The following is a 12335-nucleotide window of genomic DNA, read 5'->3' on the forward strand; positions in this document are numbered from 1 at the left end:
AGGTGGCGGGCGCCTGTAGTCCCAGCTACTCGGGAGGCTGAGGCAGGAGAATGGCGGGAACCCGGGGGGCGGAGCTTGCAGTGAGCTGAGATCCGGCCACTGCACTCCAGCCTGGGCGACAGAGCGAGACTCCGTCTCAAAAAAAAAAATAAATAAATAAATAAAAATAAAAAAATAAAAAAATAAAAAATAAAAAAACCTATTAAGCATTTCAAGGCCTGCCTGCCACAGTGGCTCACATCTGTAATCCCAACACTTTGGAAGGCCGAGGTGGGAGGATTGCTTGAACCTAGTTCGAGACCAGCCTTCGGCAACATGGTGAGAGCTCCTCTCTCAAAAAAAAAAGGAAAAAAAAAACTAGTTTTCATTAGCCAGGTGTGGTGGCACGTGCCTGTGGTCCTAGCTACTCACTCGGGAGGCTGAGGTGGGAGGATCCCCTTGAGCCCAGGAGGTCAAGGCTATAGTGAGCCATGTTTGCGCCACTGCACCCCAGCCTGCAAAACAGAGTGAGACCTTGTCTTTGTTGTTGTTGTTGTTTGTTTTTTTGAGACAGAGTCTCACTCTGTCATCTAAGCTGGAGTGCAGTGTCATGATCTCGGCTCACTATAACCTCCGCCTCCCGGGTTCAAGCGATTCTCCTGCCTCAGCCTCCTGAGTAGCTGGGACTACAGGTACACGCCTGGCTAATTTTTGTATTTTTAGTAGAGATGGGGTTTCACCATATTGGTCAGGCTGGTCTCGAACTCCTGACCTCAGATGACCCATGCGCCTCGGCTTCCCAAAGTGCTGGGATTACAGGCATGAGCCACCGCGCCTGGCCGGACCTTGTCTTTTAAAAAAAGAATTTCAAGAGGCAATAGCAGGCCAGGCAAGGTGACTCACACCTGTAATCCCAGCACTTTGGGAGGCCGAGGCCGGCAGATCACAAGGTCAAGAGTTCGAGACCAGCCTGGCCAACATAGTGAAACCCCGTCTCTACTAAAAACACAAAAATTAGCCAGGCATGGTGGCAGGCGCCTGTAATCCCAGAAACTGGAGAGGCTGAGGCAGGAGAATCACTTGAACCCGGGAGGTGGCGGTTGCAGTGAGCCGAGATCATGCCATTGCACTCCAACCAGGGCGACAGTGTGAGACTCCATCTCAAAAAAAAAACAAGACAGGCATGCTGGAGGGTGCCTATAATCTCAGCTACTCAGGAAGCTGTGGCACGAGAATAACTTGAACATGGGACGCAGAGGTTGCAGTGAGCCAAGATCATGCCATTGCACTCCAGCCTGGGCGACAAGAACGAAACTCTGTCTCAAAAAAATAAAATAAAATAGATAAATAAAGTACAAAAAATTTAGCAGGGCATGGTGGTGTTTGTCTGTGGTCCCAGCTGCTCGGGAGGCTGAGGCAGGAGAATTGCTTAAACCCAGAAGGCAGAGGTTACAGTGAGCCGAGATCGTGCCACTGCACTCCAGCCTGGGTGACAGAGCAAGACTCTCTCCCCCCCAAAAAAAAAAAAAACAGGTTAGGTGCAATGGCTCACACCTGTATAATCCCAGCACTTTGGGAGACTGAGGCAGGTAGATCACAAGGTCAGGAGTTCAAGACCAGCATGGCCAAGATGGTGAAACCCTATCTCTACTAAAAATACAAAAATTAGGCCAGGTGCGGTGGCTCACACCTGTAATCCCAGCACCTTGGGAGGCTGAGGCAGGCTGAGGTTGGTCGGGAGTTTGAAACCAGCCTGACCAACATAGAGAAACCCTGTGTCTACTAAAAAAGTAGCCGGTCGTGGTGGTGCATGCCTGTAGTCCCAGCTACTCTGGAGGCTGAGGCAGGAGAGTCGCTTGAACCTGGGAGGCAGAGGTTGCAGTGAGCCTAGATCGTGCCATTGCACTCCAGCCTGGGCAACAAGAGCGAAACTCCATCCCAAAAAAAAAAAAAAAGTATGTATATATATACACAAAAATACAAAAATTAGCCGGGCATAGTGGCAGGTGCCTGTAATCCCAGCTACCTGGGAGGCTGAGGCAGCGAATTACTTGAACCTGGGAGGCAGAGGTTGCAATGAGCTGAGATTGCGCCGCTGCACTCCAGCCTGGGTGACAGAGCAAGTGTCTGTCTAAAAAAAAAAAAAAAAAAAAAAAAGAGGCAACAATAAAACATTCAACCAAGCACAGAGCCTTTCTGAGCATGAGCTATGTGTAAAAACACAGTTTGCATGCCTCTGAAGATAGCCCTGCCAGTGTCTCATCTAATTCCTCAGGGAAATTCCCCTCAAACTAGAATTTCCAGGAATCAACCCACAGATTGGATCCTCTGATTTGGAGGTAGGGAGGGGAAGAATGGAAATGAGGAGGGGTCAGAGTTGTATTCCCTTCACTGCTCCTGACTCCAGCACCCAGACATTCTCACTTCTCATCCCTAGCCCGCACTACGCTCAGACCAGCAGTTCAGCTTTCCCTCTTGCCTCCTGGCCTAATGGACAGATATGCTTCTGAGCCACCCAGGGAGGGCTAGCCTAGGAAGAGCTAGCCTGTGTCCCAGCTGTAGCTGAATCCTGCTCCCTGGATTAATGATTGCTCAGCTCAGCTACATGTCTTTGCTGGCCTTGCAGGCAGCTGAGGGAGCTGATTTCCCAGCAGTCCCTGTGGATAGGGCCCAAAGTTCAACCTGGAGCCAGGCTGTCACCTGACCAGGAAGAAAAACTTCCAACCTGTCCCCAGGGAGGAACCAGCAAAAAAAAAAAAAAAAACAGGCTTGAGGCAGCATCCCAAGGGCCCTCCAGCTTTGCCCCTCTGTTTGGGGAAAGCCCAGGACCACCCTGATGTTGCCCTCACACACACCAATCCCCCTTTCCACTTGGGAGACCTGCCTTCCACAGGACCCAGCTTTGTCCTCTGCTGGGCCTGGCCTCCTACCACAAAGACTCTTCACTCCAGACTGGGCAGCCAGGCCAAAGTTGTGGCTGAGCCTCTTACATTTTACAGGGAAGACCAGCAAGGGACAGACAGCCTCAGGATGGGAGCACCTGTGGCTTCCCTCAGTTCTTAGACCAATTGCAGGGGCCAGAATTGTACCAGAGGGCAGAGCAGTTCTGCATAGTTGAAAGTTGGGAGGGGGGAGATTTAGATCCCAGCCAGCATTCTTCTGTCCCCTAATCCGTGGCTCTTGGCATCTGTGGCAGCCGTCTTAACATTTCAAACAACCTCCCTGCTGAGGTCTTCTTTGATCCTCTAGGCATCTCTTAGAATCAAGCCCCAAGCCTAATTCCACCCATTTTTCCTCCCGCTGAGTTGAGAAGAGAAATGGGTTGAGTAGGTTGTTAGTGGTGTGTGGCCAGAACAAATGGAGTCTTATGGGTTCCCAACTTTAAGTTGGTGCCAGCTCCTAAGAAAAGAGAGGAGGGGGGAGAGGTGAGGGTGCAGGGGGAGGAAAGAAGAGAGAAAGGAGAGAGCAGAGAGGTAGTTTTTGCCACCACCCAGTCTCTAGTGTGCAACGGGTTGTGTTTCCCTTCGTTCTTTCAACAAGTATCTCCTGATCACCAGTTCTGTGTTCCAGCTTCCAGAGATTGACCACAGATACTCAGTGATCAGATTGTCCCTCTCTTAGCTGTTCACAGTGTAGAAAAGTGGTTTTCAAACTTTTTATTTTAGCTGTGGAACTTTTTTCTCCCTTCAGACAAAATCCATCCAAATTCTGCTGAATAAAAGCAATATAAGTATAAATTTTGTAAATCAAAACTTACAACTTTTACATACCATAAAGTAAATCCATGGGGCCAGGCATGGTGGCTCACACCTGTAATCCCTGCACTTTGGGAAGCTGAGGCAAGTGGATCCCCTGATGTCAGGAGTTTGAGACCAGCCTGGCCAACATGGTGAAACCCCATCTCTACTAAAAATACAAAAATTAGCCAGGTGTAGTGGTGTGCGCCTGTAGTCCTAGCTACTCGAGAGGCTGAGGCAAGAAAATCGCTTCAATCTGGGAGGTAGAGGTTGCAGTGAGCCGAGATCGCAACATTGCATTCCAGCTTTGGCGACAGGGGAGACTCCGTCTCAAAAAGAAAAAGGAAAAAAAAATTTAAAATACATAAAGTAAATCAGGCCAGGTACAGTGGCTCACGCCTGTAATCCCACCATTTTGGAAGGTCAAGGCAGGCAGATCACAACGTCAGGAGTTTGAGATAAAATTTGGCCGAGTGTGGTGGTGCACCCCTGTAATCCCAACTACTCGAGAGGCTGAGGCAGGAGAATCACATGAACCCGGGAGGTGGAGCCTACAGTGAGCAGAGATGGTGCCACTGCATTCCAGCCTGGGTGACAGAGTGAGACTCCGTCTCAAAATAAATAAATAAAATAAAAATAAAAATAGGCTGGGGGCGGTGGCTTGCACCTGTAATCCCAGCACTTTGGGAGGCCGAGGCAGGCGAATCAACTGAGGCTGGGAGTTCAAGACCACCCTGACCAACATGGAGAAACCCTGTCTCTGCTAAAAATACAAAATTAGCCAGGTGTGGTGGAACATGCCTGTAATCCCAGCTACTCGGGAGGCTGAGGTGGGAGAATCGCTTGAACCCAGGAGGCAGAGGTTGCAGTGAGCCAGAGATCATGCCATTGCATTCCAGCCTGGGCAACAAGAGCAAAACTCCATCTCAAAAAAATAAATAAATAAAAATAAAATAAAGGCCGGGTGCACTGGCTCACGCCTGTAATCCCAGCACTTTGAAAGGCCGAAGCAGGAGGATCACGAAGTCAGGAGATCGAGACCATCCTGGCTAACACGGTAAAACCTCATCTCTACTAAAAAAAAATACAAAAAATTAGCCGGCCGTGGTGGCAGGTGCCTGTAGTTCCAACTATTCAGGAGGCTGAGGTAGGAGAATGGTGTGAACCTGGGAGGCGGAGCTTGCAGTGAGCCGAGATTGAGCCACTGTACTCCAGCCTAGGCGACAGAGCGAGACTCCGTCTCAAAAATAAATTAATTAAATTAAATAATAAAAATAAAGTACATTAGTGAGAACAGTGATGACTTTTTTTTTTTTTTGAGACTGATTCTCACTGTGTTGCCCAGGCTGGAATGCAGTGGTGTGATCGCGGCTCACTGCAACCTCCACCTCCCAGGTTCAAGCAGTTCTGGTGCCTCAGCCTCCTGAGTAGCTGGGATTACAGGTGCCCGCCATCACGCCCAACTAATTTTTGTATTTTTAGTAGAGATGGGGTTTCACCATGTTGGCCAGGCTGGTCTTGAACCCTTGAGCTCAGGTTATCCACCGTCCTTGGCCTCCCAAAGTGCAGGGATTACAGGTGTGAGCCACTGCGGCTGGCCTAGGATGACATTTTTAGTGGGCTAAAAATTTGAAAGTCTAAGTTATGGGGGTGGTAATGGTTTTATCTGAATGCCAGCATTCAATTTACTCCTGCAGCAGTTTGTTTTAGTTAGTGGGTATTTAGAAAATACTGTCTCATAGGTAAGCAGGAGTAAGTAGTAAGAGTTTTTGTTTGTTTGTGTGTTTGTTTTGAGACAGAGTCTCCCTCTGTCACCCAGGCTGGAGTGCGTTGGCACGATCTCAGCTGGCTGCAAGCTCTGCCTCCCGGGTTCACGCCATTCTCCTGCCTCAGTCTCCTGAGTAGCTGGGACTACAGGCGCCCGCCACCATGCCTGGCTATTTTTTTTTGTATTTTTAGTACAGATGGGGTTTCACCGTGTTAGCCCGGATGGTCTCCATCTCCTGACCTCATGATCCGCCCACCTTGGCCTCCCAAAGTGCTGGCATTACAGGTGTGAGCCACCACACCCGGCCCTTATTTGTTTTTTTGAGGCGGAGTCCCACTCTGTGCTCAGGCTGGAGTGTAGTGGCGCAATCTTGGCTCACTGCAACCTCTACCTCCCGGGTTTAAGAAATTCTCTGCCTCAACCTTCCGAATAGCTGGGATTACAGGCACGTGCCATCACGCCCAGCTAATTTTTTTGTATTTTAATGGAGACAAGGTTTCAGTATCTTGGCCAGACTGGTCTTGAACTCCTGACCTCGTGATCCACCTGCCTCGGCCTCCCAAAGTGCTGGGATTATAAGTGTGAGCCACCACGCCTGGCCAGTAGTAAGAGTTTTAACAACTTCATAAAAATGTCAGGAGAAGCTTTATTCTGAGGTCTGCAAAGAAACAAGTTATCAGCCGAGTCCGGTGGCTCACACCTGTCATCCCAGCACTTTGGGAGGCCTAGGAAGGCGGATCACGAGGTCAGGAGCTCGAAACCAGCCTGACCAACATGGAGAAACCCTGTCTCTACTAAAAATACAAAAATTAGCTGGGCGTCGTGGCACTTGCCTGTATTCTCAGCTACTCAGGAGGCTGAGGCAGGAGAATGGCTCGAACCCGGGAGGTGGAGATTGGGTTGCAGTGAGCCAAGATTGCACCACTGCACTCCAGCCTGGGGAAAGAGTGAGACCCCGCCACAAAAAAAAAAAAAAAAATTAGCATAGAACCCAACTGTATGTGTGTACATGTTTTTCATTACTTTAGAAAATGTTTTGGGGACTGGGCGCTGTGGCTCACACCTGTAATCCCAGCATTTTGGGAGGCCAAGGCAGAAAGATCATGAGGTCAGGAGTATGAGACCAGCCTGAACAACATGATGAAACCCCATCTCTACTAAAAATACAAAACTTAGCCAGGTGTGGTGGCATGTGCCTGTAATCCCAGCTACTCTGGAGGCTGAGGCAGGAGGATCGCTTGAACCCGGGAGGTGGAGGTTGCAGTGAGCCGAGATTGCACCATTGCACTCCAGCCTGGGCGACAGAGCAAGACTCTGTCTCAAAAAAAAAATGTGGCCGGGCGCGGTGGCTCAAGCCTGTAATCCCAGCACTTTGGGAGGCCGAGACGGGCGGATCACGAGGTCAGGAGATCGAGACCATCCTGGCTAACACGGTGAAACCCCGTCTCTACTAAAAAATACAAAAATCTAGCCGGGCGAGTTGGCAGGCGCCTGTAGTCCCAGCTACTCGGGAGGCTGAGGCAGGAGAATGGCGTAAACCCGGGAGGCGGAGCTTGCAGTGAGCTGAGATCCGCCACTGCACTCCAGCCTGGGCGACAGAGCGAGACTCCGTCTCAAAAAAAAAAAAAAAAAAAAAAAATGTTTTTGGCCAGCATGGTGGCTCATGCCTGTAATCTCAGCACTTTGGGAGGCCAAGGTGGGCGGATCGCCTGTGGTTGGGAGTTCAAAACCAGCCTGACCAACATGGGGAAACCCTGTCTCTGCTAAAACTACAAAATTAGCGGGGCATGATGGCACATGCCTATATTCCCAGCTACTTGGGAGGCTGAGGCAGGAGAATCACTTGAACCTGGGAGGCGGAGGTTGCAGTGAGCCAAGATCGAGCCATTGCACTCCAGCCTGGGCAATAAGAGCGAAACTCCATCTCAAAAAAAAAATGTTTTTATAAATATACAGTATACATAAAACATACATGCATATGTGTATTCTAAAGTAATTTTTGAATCCTAGAATGAGAAAACTACGTGGGGCAAAAGGAGCCCTACAGCTAACCTGGTTCTCATTATTTTGGTCTTGCTACTAACTTGCTAAGTGTGTCCTTGGGCAACAAGACATTGCCCTCTCTGGGAACCAGTTTCCCCATTCTGAACATCCAATTTTACCTAGGGAAGGAGTGTGTGTGGAGGTATTTGAGTATGTTGGGGTGTGGGGATGCAGTGCACATATGCAAAAGCCTTATTAACTCATCCTCACCACCCACCCCATCCCAGCACTGGACCCAAAAGGGGCCCTGCAAAACCACTGAACTGCCCAAGTTCGAAGGTGGAGGCGGGTTGCCGTGGAGACACGTTTTGTTTCCCCAACTGTCTGGCTGTATCTGACAAACACTAAAAGCTCAGCCAGATGGACGCTGACCTAGGCTGAGAGAGCTGGGATTTCCTGACCCCAAGATACAGAGGGCTCTCTGCTCTCCAAAGAGAGGGGCTTGGTTCTTCTCAGAAACAGGAAAATGATCAGTCTGGTCTGCCAGCTGGGAAGGCTACATGTCAGGGGCTGCTGGCTGGAGCCCCTCTGTAGGTGTTTGCAGACACACACTCCACCAGTCCTGGGCAGCAAGCCCTGTGCCCAAGGGCGGGGCTACAAGGGAAACACCCACACTCGGGGCCTTCTGAAAGCGGGAGAGGGATTGAAATGTGTGGGCAGAGCTTTCTGCCCACAGACAGGAGAACAACTGGATGTGGACTCTTAGAGACCCCAGCCCCCATCCCCACATCTACATAGATGTAGACACAAACACACTGAGACACAGACAGAGGTTGGCAAACCTACCTACACACCACTTCACGGTGGCACATCCAAATATGTGGGTACATATACCCATATACAAACCCAGATACGCACTGCCACACCTAGATACCCGTAAACTCTCAGGTATTCTGAGGCAGACTGACATCTAAACGCACATAGGCTGGCCACAGTGGCCCATGCCTGTATTCGCAACACTTTGGGAGGCTGAAGTGGGAGGATTGCTGGAGCTCAGCAGTTCGAGACCAGCCTGGGCAACATAGGAAGACCCCCATCTCTACAAAAATTTAAAAATTAGCTGGACTGGGCACGGTGGCTCACGCCTGTAATCCCAATACTTTGGGAGCTGAGGCGGGTGGATCACCTGACGTCAGGAGTTTGAGACCAGCCTGGCTAACATGGTGGAACATCATTTCTACTAAAAATACAAAAAGTTATCCGGGTGTGGTAGTCACGTGCCTGTAGTCCCAGACACTTGGAAGGCTGAGGCAGGAGAATCGCTTGAACCTGGGATGCGGAGATTGCGGTGAGCTGAGATAGGGCCATTGCACTCTAGCTTGGGCAAACAAGAGCTAAACTCCATCTCAAAAAAAAAAAAAAAATTGCTAGGTGTGGTGGTGCATGCCTGTAGTCTCAGCTACTTGAGAGGCTGAGGTGGGAGGATCACTTGGGCCCAGGAGGTTAAAGCTGCCATGATTGTGTCACTGCACTGCAGCCTGAGCAACAGAGACCCTGTCTCAAAAATATATACGCATTAAAAATATAATAAACACACTAGGTGCGATGGCTGATGCCTGTAATCCCAGCACTTTGTGGGGCAGAGATGGGTGGATTACCTGAGGTTGGGAGTTCGAGACCAGCCTGACTAACACAGAGAAACCCTGTCTCTACTAAAAGTACAAAATTAGCTGGGCTTGGTGGCATGCGCCTGTAATCCTGGCTACTTGGGAGGCTGAGGCAGGAGAATTGCTTGAACCTGGGAGGTTGAGGTTGCGGTGAGCCGAGATTGTACCATTGCACTCCAGCCTGGACAACAAGAGTAAAACTCTGTCTCAAAAAAAAATAATAATAATAATAATAATAATAATAATGACATACAGGCAGTGCACGGTGACTCGCACCTGTAATCCCAACACTTTGGGAGGCTGAGGTGGGTGGATCACGAGGTCAGGAGTTAAAGACCAGCCTGGCCAACATGGTGAAAACCCCGTCTCTGCTAAAAATACAAAAATTAGCCTGGTGTGGTGGCAGGCGCCTGTAATCTTAGCTATGCAGGAGGCCAAGGCAGGAAGATCACTTGAACCCGGAAGGTGGAGGCTGCGGTGAGCTGAGACCATGCCATTGCACTCCAGCCTGGGCGACACAGTGAGACTCCGTCTCAAAAAAAAATAAAAAATAAAATAAACACATATAAACAGACACAAACAGAAGCTGAGATACACAGCTACACCCCACACACATACACACCACCAATACACCCAAACATATACTCACTTTTTTTTTTTTTTTTGAGACAGAGTCTCGCTCTGTCCCCCAGGCTGGAGTGCAGTGGCAGGATCTCAGCTCACTGCAAGCTCTACCTCCCAGGTTCATTCCATTCTCCTGCCTCAGCCTCCCTAGTAGCTGGGACCATAGGTGCCCGCCACCACGCCCGGCTAATTTTTTTGTATTTTTAGTAGAGATGGGGTTTCACCATGTTAGCCAGGAGGGTCTCCATCTCCTGACCTTGTGATCCGCCCGCCTCAGCCTCCCAAAGTGCTGGGATTACAGGCGTGAGCCACCTCGCCCAGTCAACATAAACTCATACAGAGACACACAGACACACATACACAAATGCACACATTTCCAGATGTGCAGACATTCACCAATATAATAACAGAATACACACAGATGCTTAGCAGCCCATAAACCACAGATGGATTCAACCAGGGCCTGTAAACAAACATAGATGTAAAGAGGCAAACACTTACAAATAGAAACACAGTTCCAGGCAAGGGGAAGAGAAGAGAAGGGAACTAATACTTGGTGAGAGCCAATTTTGCAGCAGACAGCATGAGAAGAGTTTTATCTGTAGGATCTTCTTAAAATCCTTCCAATAATCTGTAAAGTTGGTAGGATTATCCCCGCTTCTTACAAATGCAATAATATACATGCTTATAAAGGCCCAGATAATACAGAAGAAAATAGGATACAATGTAAAAGTTCCGCCGGGCGCGGTGGCTCAAGCCTGTAATCCCAGCACTTTGGGAGGCCGAGACGGGCGGATCACGAGGTCAGGAGATTGAGACCATCCTGGCTAATACAGTGAAACCCTGTCTCTACTTAAAAATACAAAAACTAGCCGGGCGACGAGGCGGGCGCCTGTAGTCCCAGCTACTCAGGAGGCTGAGGCAGGAGAATGGCATAAACCCGGAGGCGGAGCTTGCAGTGAGCTGAGATCCGGCCACTGCACTCCAGTCTGGGTGGCAGAGCAAGATTCCGTCTCAAAAAAAAAAAAAAAAAAAAAAAAAAAAACAATGTAAAAGTTCCCTATCACATACCCCTTTCCCACCGTACCCCAACCAGTATTAATGAGAAGGGTAGTATAAACCCCTCCGGCCTTTTTGTTTTCTTTTTTTTTTTTTTTTGCACTGTCTCCCAGGCTGAAGTATAGTGGTGCAATCTCGGCACACTGCAACCTCCGCCTCCCAGGTTCAAGTGATTCTCCTGCCTCAGCCTCTGAAGTAACTGGGATTGTAGGCGCCTGCCACCATGCCCAGCTAATTTTTTTGTATTTTTAGTAGAGACGGGGTTTCACTATGTTGACCAGGCTGATCTCCACCTCCTGACCTCATGATCTGCTTGCCTCAGCCTCCCAAAGTTCTGAGATTACAGGCATGAGCCACCACGTCTGGCCCTTTTTTTGTTTTTTGTTTTTTTGAGACAGAGTTTCACTCTTGTTGCCCAGGCTGGAGTGCAATAGTGCAATCTCGGCTCACTGCAACCTCCGCCTCCCAGGTTCAAGTGATTCTCCTGCCTTAGCCTCCTGAGTAGCTGGGATTACAGGCATGCACCACCATACCCAGCTAATTTTGTATTTTTAGTAGAGACAGGGTTTCTCCATGTTGGTCAGGCTGGTCTTGAACTCCCGACCTCAGGTGATCCGCCCACCTCAGCCTCCCAAAGTGCTTGGATTTCAGGTGTGAGCCACCGCACCTGACCGCCCTCTGGCCTTTTTCTACTAATTTGCATACAAGTACGTAAAGATACTGCAAATTTGAACATTTTCTGCAAAACTGACTCAGAGCGGATAAGAAATTGGACCGGGCCGGGCGCGGTGGCTCAAGCCTGTAATCCCAGCACTTTGGGAGGCCGAGACGGGCGGATCACGAGGTCAGGAGATCGAGACTATCCTGGCTAAGTGAAACCCCGTCTCTACTAAAAAATACAAAAACTAGCCGGGCGAGGTGGCGGGCGCCTGTAGTCCCAGCTACTCGGGAGGCTGAGGCAGGAGAATGGCGTAAAACCCGGGAGGCGGAGCTTGCAGTGAGCCGAGATCTGGCCACTGCACTCCAGCCTGGGCGATAGAGCGAGACTCCGCCTCAAAAAAAAAAAAAAAAAAAAAGAAATTGGACCAAGGTCACACAGCTAGTTAGTAATAGAACCAGGATTGGATTTACCTCTGGCTCACTCCAAAATGTTCTTTTTGCTGCCTCAGCCCACAGACAACCACAGAGACATAAATTCACAAAGGGGAGGCCCAGGGCCAGAGGGAGGGGCAGCACCTCTGGGCAGGAAGGGAAAGGAAGCTGCACAGTCTCTCTGCCTGATTGCTGTGGGACTCAAGTCTCAGTCCCTTAGTGGCTCCCCTGATCAAAGGCATTGTCGCTGTAAATTCCTACTAACGGGCAGACGTATCCCTGAGATGGAAACTTTTGAATCACTGACTCGTATGTGACTACCAGGCAAGTGACTAAGTGATGACATGCACAGCTGCAGCCCCCAGGACCACGCCCGGCCACCCAGCCGTTTTTTTTTTTTTTTTTTTTTGAGACAGGGTCTTGCTC

The sequence above is a fragment of the Trachypithecus francoisi genome, unplaced genomic scaffold (assembly GCF_009764315.1).
Source record: "Trachypithecus francoisi isolate TF-2019V2 unplaced genomic scaffold, Tfra_2.0 Lachesis_group12, whole genome shotgun sequence".
Taxonomy (NCBI): domain Eukaryota; kingdom Metazoa; phylum Chordata; class Mammalia; order Primates; family Cercopithecidae; genus Trachypithecus; species Trachypithecus francoisi.